The sequence below is a fragment of the Osmia lignaria genome, unplaced genomic scaffold (genome assembly GCF_051020975.1).
Source record: "Osmia lignaria lignaria isolate PbOS001 unplaced genomic scaffold, iyOsmLign1 scaffold0002, whole genome shotgun sequence".
Lineage (NCBI taxonomy): Eukaryota > Metazoa > Arthropoda > Insecta > Hymenoptera > Megachilidae > Osmia > Osmia lignaria.
Genome location: NW_027478159.1, coordinates 27,646,434 through 27,656,730, shown reverse-complemented (window position 1 = coordinate 27,656,730; position 10,297 = coordinate 27,646,434).

The window sequence follows — 10,297 nt, the reverse complement described above, 5'->3', positions numbered from 1 at the left end:
ACAATTTATGTTCTATGATATTTTTTGATCAGAAGCGTAGTTTTCGCGATATATCGAGATACTTAAAAGTTCCGAAGCCGCACCAACATATTAGAGATACAGAAACACCGTGGCCCCTTTCTTTGAGATAACTGTGCACTAGTGCGAGCCGCAAATGCCACTTCCAGCTTAGCTGTGCAGAAGAAGAACAACAAGAAGAAGAAACTTCTCGAAATATGTCCGTCAGGCCCCTTCCCTTGAGATAAATCTGCAAATATCTCGGAAACGAAGCGAGCTATGGCAAAATGTTAAGAGACCTTTTTTGTAGAGAATTATGTTTCCTACTTTTTATGTTCTATGATATTTTTTGATCAGACGCGTAGTTCTCGAGATATATCAAGATATTTAAAAGTTCCGAAGCCGCACCAACATAATAGAGATACAGAAACACCGTGGCCCCTTTCTTTGAGATATCTCTGCACTATTGCGAGCTGCAAATGCCACTTCCAGCTTAGCTGTGCAGAAGAAGAACAAGAAGAAGAAGAAATATCTCGAAATATGTCCGTCAGGCCCCTGCCCTTGAGATATATCTGCAAATATCTCGGAAACGAAGCGAGCTATGGCAAAATGTTGAGAGACCTTTTTTGTAGAGAATTATGTTTCCTACAATTTATGTTCTATGATATTTTTTGATTAGAAGCGTAGTTTTCGAGATATATCGAGATATTTAAAAGTTCCGAAGCCGCACCAACATAATAGAGATACAGAAACACCGTGGCCCCTTTCTTTGAGATAACTCTGCAATAGTGCGAGCCGCAAATGCCACTTCCAGCTTAGCTGTGCAGAAGAAGAACAACAAGAAGAAGAAATATCTCGAAATATGTCCGTCAGGCCCCTTCCCTTGAGATAAATCTGCAAATATCTCGGAAACGAAGCGAGCTATGGCAAAATGTTAAGAGACCTTTTTTGTAGAGAATTATGTCTCCTACTTTTTATGTTCTATGATATTTTTTGATCAGATGCGTAGTTCTCGAGATATATCAAGATATTTAAAAGTTCCAAAGCCGCACCAACATAATAGAGATACAGAAACACCGTGGCCCCTTTCTTTGAGATAACTCTGCATTATTGCGAGCTGCAAATGCCACTTCCAGCGTAGCTGTGCAGAGGAAGAACAACAAGAAAATAAGTATCTCGAAATATGTCCGTCAGGCCCGTTCCTTTGAGCTGAATCTGCAAATATCTCGGAAACGAAGCGAGCTATGGCAAAATGTTAAGAGACGTTTTTTGTAGAGAATTATGTTTCCTACAATTTATGTTCTATGATATTTTTTGATCAGAACCGTAGTTTTCGAGATATATCGAGATATTTAAAAGTTCCGAAGCCGCACCAACATAATAGAGATACAGAAACACCGTGGCCCCTTTCTTTGAGATAACTCTGCACTAGTGCGAGCCGCAAATGCCACTTCCAGCTTAGCTGTGCAGAAGAAGAACAACAAGAAGAAGAAATATCTCGAAATATGTCCGACAGGCCCCTTCCCTTGAGATAAATCTGCAAATATCTCGGAAACGAAGCGAGCTATGGCGAAATGTTAAGAGACCTTTTTTGTAGAGAATTAAGTTTCCTACTTTTTATGTTCTATGATATTTTTTGATCAGAAGCGTAGTTTTCGAGATATATCGAGATATTTAAAAGTTCCGAAGCCGCACCAACATAATAGAGATACAGAAACACCGTGGCCCCTTTCTTTGAGATAACTCTGCAATAGTGCGAGCCGCAAATGCCACTTCCAGCTTAGCTGTGCAGAAGAAGAACAACAAGAAGAAGAAATATCTCGAAATATGTCCGTTAGGCCCCTTCCCTTGAGATAAATCTGCAAATATCTCGGAAACGAAGCGAGCTATGGCAAAATGTTAAGAGACCTTTTTTGTAGAGAATTAAGTTTCCTACTTTTTATGTTCTATGATATTTTTTGATCAGATGCGTAGTTCTCGAGATATATCAAGATATTTAAAAGTTCCGAAGCCGCACCAACATAATAGAGATACAGAAACACCGTGGCCCCTTTCTTTGAGATAACTCTGCACTATTGCGAGCTGCAAATGCCACTTCCAGCTTAGCTGTGCAGAGGAAGAACAACAAGAAAAAGAAGTATCTCCAAATATGTCCGTCAGGCCCGTTCCTTTGAGCTGAATCTGCAAATATCTCGGAAACGAAGCGAGCTATGGCAAAATGTTAAGAGACGTTTTTTGTAGAGAATTATGTTTCCTACAATTTATGTTCTATGATATTTTTCGATCAGAAGCGTAGTTTTCGAGATATATCGAGATATTTAAAAGTTCCGAAGCCGCACCAACATAATAGAGATACAGAAACACCGTGGCCCCTTTCTTTGAGATAACTCTGCACTAGTGCGAGCCGCAAATGCCACTTCCAGCTTAGCTGTGCAGAAGAAGAACAACAAGAAGAAGAAATATCTCGAAATATGTCCGACAGGCCCCTTCCCTTGAGATAAATCTGCAAATATCTCGGAAACGAAGCGAGCTATGGCGAAATGTTAAGAGACCTTTTTTGTAGAGAATTAAGTTTCCTACTTTTTATCTTCTATGATATTTTTTGATCAGATGCGTAGTTCTCGAGATATATCAAGATATTTAAAAGTTCCGAAGCCGCACCAACATAATACAGATACAGAAACACCGTGGCCCCTTTCTTTGAGATAACTCTGCAATAGTGCGAGCCGCAAATGCCACTTCCAGCTTAGCTGTGCAGAAGAAGAACAACAAGAAGAAGAAATATCTCGAAATATGTCCGTTAGGCCCCTTCCCTTGAGATAAATCTGCAAATATCTCGGAAACGAAGCGAGCTATGGCAAAATATTAAGAGACCTTTTTTGTAGAGAATTAAGTTTCCTACTTTTCATGTTCTATGATATGTTTTGATCAGATGCGTAGTTCCCGAGATATATCAAGATATTTAAAAGTCCCGAAGCCGCACCAACATAATAGAGATACAGAAACACCGTGGCCCCTTTCTTTGAGATAACTCTGCACTATTGCGAGCTGCAAATGCCACTTCCAGCTAAGCTGTGCAGAAGAAGAACAACAAGAAGAAGAAATATCTCGAAATATGTCCGTCAGGCCCCTTCCCTTGAGATAAATCTGCAAATATCTCGGAAACGAAGCGAGCTATGGCAAAATGTTAAGAGACCTTTTTTGTAGAGAATTAAGTTTCCTACTTTTTATGTTCTATGATATTTTTTGATCAGATGCGTAGTTCTCGAGATATATCAAGATATTTAAAAGTTCCGAAGCCGCACCAACATAATAGAGATACAGAAACACCGTGGCCCCTTTCTTTGAGATAACTCTGCACTAGTGCGAGCCGCAAATGCCACTTCCAGCTTAGCTGTGCGGAAGAAGAACACCAAGAAGAAGAAATATCTCGAAACATGTCCGTCAGGCCCCTTTCCTTGAGATAAATATGCAAATATCTCGGAAACGAAGCGAGCTATGGCAAAATGTTAAGAGACCTTTTTTGTAGAGAATTAAGTTTCCTACTTTTTATGTTCTATGATATTTTTTGATCAGATGCGTAGTTCTCGAGATATATCAAGATATTTAAAAGTTCCGAGGACGCACCAACATAATAGAGATACAGAAACACCGTGGCCCCTTTCTTTGAGATAACTCTGCACTATTGCGAGCTGCAAATGCCACTTCCAGCTTAGCTGTGCAGAAGAAGAACAACAAGAAGAAGAAATATCTCGAAATATGTCCGTCAGACCTCTTCCCTTGAGATGAATCTGCAAATATCTCGGAAACGAAGCGAGCTATGGCAAAATGTTAAGAGACCTTTTTTGTAGAGAATAATGTTTCCTACAATTTACGTTCTATGATATTTTTTGATCAGAAGCGTAGTTCTCGAGATATATCAAGATATTTAAAAGTTCCGAGGCCGCACCAACATAATAGAGATACAGAAACACCGTGGCCCCTTTCTTTGAGATAACTCTGCACTATTGCGAGCTGCAAATGCCACTTCTAGCTTAGCTGTGCAGAGGAAGAACAACAAGAAGAAGAAATATCTCGAAATATGTCCGTCAGGCCAGTTCCTTTGAGTTGAATCTGCAAATATCTCGGAAACGAAGCGAGCTATGGCAAAATGTTAAGAGACGTTTTTTGTAGAGAATTATGTTTCCTACAATTTATGTTTTATGATATTTTTTGATCAGAAGCGTAGTTTTCGAGATATATCGAGATATTTAAAAGTTCCGAAGACGCACCAACATAATAGAGATACAGAAACACCGTGGCCCCTTTCTTTGAGATAACTGTGCACTAGTGCGAGCCGCAAATGCCACTTCCAGCTTAGCTGTGCAGAAGAAGAACAACAAGAAGGAGAAATATCTCGAAATATGTCCGTCAGGCCCCTTCCCTTGAGATATATCTGCAAATATCTCGGAAACGAAGCGAGCTATGGCATAATGTTAAGAGACCGTTTTTGTAGAGAATTAAGTTTCCTACTTTTTATGTTCTATGATATTTTTTGATCAGACGCGTAGTTCTCGAGATATATCAAGATATTTAACAGTTCCGAAGCCGCACCAACATAATAGAGATACAGAAACACCGTGGCCCCTTTCTTTGAGATAACTCTGCACTATTGCGAGCTGCAAATGCCACTTCCAGCTTAGCTGTGCAGAAGAAGAACAACAAGAAGAAGAAATATCTCGAAATATGTCCGTCAGGCCCCTTCCCTTGAGATAAATCTGCAAATATCTCGGAAACGAAGAGAGCTATGGCAAAATGTTAAGAGACCTTTTTTGTAGAGAATTAAGTTTCCTACTTTTCATGTTCTATGATATTTTTTGATCAGATGCGTAGTTCTCGAGATATATCAAGATATTTAAAAGTTCCGAAGCCGCACCAACATAATAGAGATACAGAAACACCGTGGCCCCTTTCTTTGAGATAACTCTGCACTATTGCGAGCTGGAAATGCCACTTCCAGTTTAGCTGTGCAGAAGAAGAACAACAAGAAGAAGAAATATCCCGAAATATGTCCGTCAGGACCCTTCCCTTGAGATAAATCTGCAAATATCTCAGAAACGAAGCGAGCTCTGGCAAAATGGTGAGAGACCTTTTTTGTAGAGAATTATGTTTCCTACAATTTATGTTCTATGATATTTTTTGATCAGAAGCGTAGTTTTCGAGATATATCGAGATATTTAAAAGTTCCGAAGCCGCACCAACATAATAGAGATACAGAAACACCGTGGCCCCTTTCTTTGAGATAACTCTGCACTATTGCGAGCTGCAAATGCCACTTCCAGCTTAGCTGTGCAGAAGAAGAACAACAAGAAGAAGAAATATCTCGAAATATGTCCGTCAGGCCCCTTCCCTTGAGATAAATCTGCAAATATCTCGGAAACGAAGCGAGCTATGGCGAAATGTTAAGAGACCTTTTTTGTAGAGAATTAAGTTTCCTACTTTTTATCTTCTATGATATTTTTTGATCAGATGCGTAGTTCTCGAGATATATCAAGATATTTAAAAGTTCCGAAGCCGCACCAACATAATAGAGATACAGAAACACCGTGGCCCCTTTCTTTGAGATAACTCTGCAATAGTGCGAGCCGCAAATGCCACTTCCAGCTTAGCTGTGCAGAAGAAGAACAACAAGAAGAAGAAATATCTCGAAATATGTCCGTTAGGCCCCTTCCCTTGAGATAAATCTGCAAATATCTCGGAAACGAAGCGAGCTATGGCAAAATGTTAAGAGACCTTTTTTGTAGAGAATTAAGTTTCCTACTTTTCATGTTCTATGATATGTTTTGATCAGATGCGTAGTTCCCGAGATATATCAAGATATTTAAAAGTCCCGAAGCCGCACCAACATAATAGAGATACAGAAACACCGTGGCCCCTTTCTTTGAGATAACTCGGCACTATTGCGAGCTGCAAATGCCACTTCCAGCTAAGCTGTGCAGAAGAAGAACAACAAGAAGAAGAAATATCTCGAAATATGTCCGTCAGGCCCCTTCCCTTGAGATAAATCTGCAAATATCTCGGAAACGAAGCGAGCTATGGCAAAATGTTAAGAGACCTTTTTTGTAGAGAATTAAGTTTCCTACTTTTTATGTTCTATGATATTTTTTGATCAGATGCGTAGTTCTCGAGATATATCAAGATATTTAAAAGTTCCGAAGCCGCACCAACATAATAGAGATACAGAAACACCGTGGCCCCTTTCTTTGAGATAACTCTGCACTAGTGCGAGCCGCAAATGCCACTTCCAGCTTAGCTGTGCGGAAGAAGAACAACAAGAAGAAGAAATATCTCGAAACATGTCCGTCAGGCCCCTTTCCTTGAGATAAATATGCAAATATCTCGGAAACGAAGCGAGCTATGGCAAAATGTTAAGAGACCTTTTTTGTAGAGAATTAAGTTTCCTACTTTTTATGTTCTATGATATTTTTTGATCAGATGCGTAGTTCTCGAGATATATCAAGATATTTAAAAGTTCCGAGGACGCACCAACATAATAGAGATACAGAAACACCGTGGCCCCTTTCTTTGAGATAACTCTGCACTATTGCGAGCTGCAAATGCCACTTCCAGCTTAGCTGTGCAGAAGAAGAACAACAAGAAGAAGAAATATCTCGAAATATGTCCGTCAGACCTCTTCCCTTGAGATGAATCTGCAAATATCTCGGAAACGAAGCGAGCTATGGCAAAATGTTAAGAGACCTTTTTTGTAGAGAATAATGTTTCCTACAATTTACGTTCTATGATATTTTTTGATCAGAAGCGTAGTTCTCGAGATATATCAAGATATTTAAAAGTTCCGAGGCCGCACCAACATAATAGAGATACAGAAACACCGTGGCCCCTTTCTTTGAGATAACTCTGCACTATTGCGAGCTGCAAATGCCACTTCTAGCTTAGCTGTGCAGAGGAAGAACAACAAGAAGAAGAAATATCTCGAAATATGTCCGTCAGGCCAGTTCCTTTGAGTTGAATCTGCAAATATCGCGGAAACGAAGCGAGCTATGGCAAAATGTTAAGAGACGTTTTTTGTAGAGAATTATGTTTCCTACAATTTATGTTTTATGATATTTTTTGATCAGAAGCGTAGTTTTCGAGATATATCGAGATATTTAAAAGTTCCGAAGACGCACCAACATAATAGAGATACAGAAACACCGTGGCCCCTTTCTTTGAGATAACTGTGCACTAGTGCGAGCCGCAAATGCCACTTCCAGCTTAGCTGTGCAGAAGAAGAACAACAAGAAGAAGAAATATCTCGAAATATGTCCGTCAGGCCCCTTCCCTTGAGATATATCTGCAAATATCTCGGAAACGAAGCGAGCTATGGCATAATGTTAAGAGACCGTTTTTGTAGAGAATTAAGTTTCCTACTTTTTATGTTCTATGATATTTTTTGATCAGACGCGTAGTTCTCGAGATATATCAAGATATTTAACAGTTCCGAAGCCGCACCAACATAATAGAGATACAGAAACACCGTGGCCCCTTTCTTTGAGATAACTCTGCACTATTGCGAGCTGCAAATGCCACTTCCAGCTTAGCTGTGCAGAAGAAGAACAACAAGAAGAAGAAATATCTCGAAATATGTCCGTCAGGCCCCTTCCCTTGAGATAAATCTGCAAATATCTCGGAAACGAAGAGAGCTATGGCAAAATGTTAAGAGACCTTTTTTGTAGAGAATTAAGTTTCCTACTTTTCATGTTCTATGATATTTTTTGATCAGATGCGTAGTTCTCGAGATATATCAAGATATTTAAAAGTTCCGAAGCCGCACCAACATAATAGAGATACAGAAACACCGTGGCCCCTTTCTTTGAGATAACTCTGCACTATTGCGAGCTGGAAATGCCACTTCCAGTTTAGCTGTGCAGAAGAAGAACAACAAGAAGAAGAAATATCCCGAAATATGTCCGTCAGGACCCTTCCCTTGAGATAAATCTGCAAATATCTCAGAAACGAAGCGAGCTCTGGCAAAATGGTGAGAGACCTTTTTTGTAGAGAATTATGTTTCCTACAATTTATGTAGTATGATATTTTTTGATCAGATGCGTAGTTCTCGAGATATATCAAGATATTTAAAAGTTCCGAAGCCGCACCAACATAATAGAGATACAGAAACACCGTGGCCCCTTTCTTTGGGATAACTCTGCACTATTGCGAGCTGCAAATGCCACTTCCAGCTTAGCTGTGCAGAAGAAGAACAACAAGAAGAAGAAATATCTCGAAATATGTCCGTCAGACCCCTTCCCTTGAGATGAATCTGCAAATATCTCGGAAACGAAGCGAGCTATGGCAAAATGTTAAGAGACCTTTTTTGTAGAGAATAATGTTTCCTACAATTTACGCTCTATGATATTTTTTGATCAGAAGCGTAGTTTTCGAGATATATCGAGATATTTAAAAGTTCCGTAGCCGCACCAACATAATAGAGATACAGAAACACCGTGGCCCCTTTCTTTGAGATAACTCTGCACTAGTGCGAGCCGCAAATGCCACTTCCAGCTTAGCTGTGCAGAGGAAGAACAACAAGAAGAAGGAATATCTCGAAATATGTCCGTCAGGCCAGTTCCTTTGAGCTGAATCTGCAAATATCTCGGAAACGAAGCGAGCTATGGCAAAATGTTAAGAGACGTTTTTTGTAGAGAATTATGTTTCCTACAATTTATGTTCTATGATATTTTTTGATCAGAAGCGTAGTTTTCGCGATATATCGAGATACTTAAAAGTTCCGAAGCCGCACCAACATATTAGAGATACAGAAACACCGTGGCCCCTTTCTTTGAGATAACTGTGCACTAGTGCGAGCCGCAAATGCCACTTCCAGCTTAGCTGTGCAGAAGAAGAACAACAAGAAGAAGAAACTTCTCGAAATATGTCCGTCAGGCCCCTTCCCTTGAGATAAATCTGCAAATATCTCGGAAACGAAGCGAGCTATGGCAAAATGTTAAGAGACCTTTTTTGTAGAGAATTATGTTTCCTACTTTTTATGTTCTATGATATTTTTTGATCAGACGCGTAGTTCTCGAGATATATCAAGATATTTAAAAGTTCCGAAGCCGCACCAACATAATAGAGATACAGAAACACCGTGGCCCCTTTCTTTGAGATATCTCTGCACTATTGCGAGCTGCAAATGCCACTTCCAGCTTAGCTGTGCAGAAGAAGAACAAGAAGAAGAAGAAATATCTCGAAATATGTCCGTCAGGCCCCTGCCCTTGAGATATATCTGCAAATATCTCGGAAACGAAGCGAGCTATGGCAAAATGTTGAGAGACCTTTTTTGTAGAGAATTATGTTTCCTACAATTTATGTTCTATGATATTTTTTGATTAGAAGCGTAGTTTTCGAGATATATCGAGATATTTAAAAGTTCCGAAGCCGCACCAACATAATAGAGATACAGAAACACCGTGGCCCCTTTCTTTGAGATAACTCTGCAATAGTGCGAGCCGCAAATGCCACTTCCAGCTTAGCTGTGCAGAAGAAGAACAACAAGAAGAAGAAATATCTCGAAATATGTCCGTCAGGCCCCTTCCCTTGAGATAAATCTGCAAATATCTCGGAAACGAAGCGAGCTATGGCAAAATGTTAAGAGACCTTTTTTGTAGAGAATTATGTCTCCTACTTTTTATGTTCTATGATATTTTTTGATCAGATGCGTAGTTCTCGAGATATATCAAGATATTTAAAAGTTCCAAAGCCGCACCAACATAATAGAGATACAGAAACACCGTGGCCCCTTTCTTTGAGATAACTCTGCATTATTGCGAGCTGCAAATGCCACTTCCAGCGTAGCTGTGCAGAGGAAGAACAACAAGAAAATAAGTATCTCGAAATATGTCCGTCAGGCCCGTTCCTTTGAGCTGAATCTGCAAATATCTCGGAAACGAAGCGAGCTATGGCAAAATGTTGAGAGACGTTTTTTGTAGAGAATTATGTTTCCTACAATTTATGTTCTATGATATTTTTTGATCAGAACCGTAGTTTTCGAGATATATCGAGATATTTAAAAGTTCCGAAGCCGCACCAACATAATAGAGATACAGAAACACCGTGGCCCCTTTCTTTGAGATAACTCTGCACTAGTGCGAGCCGCAAATGCCACTTCCAGCTTAGCTGTGCAGAAGAAGAACAACAAGAAGAAGAAATATCTCGAAATATGTCCGACAGGCCCCTTCCCTTGAGATAAATCTGCAAATATCTCGGAAACGAAGCGAGCTATGGCGAAATGTTAAGAGACCTTTTTTGTAGAGAATTAAGT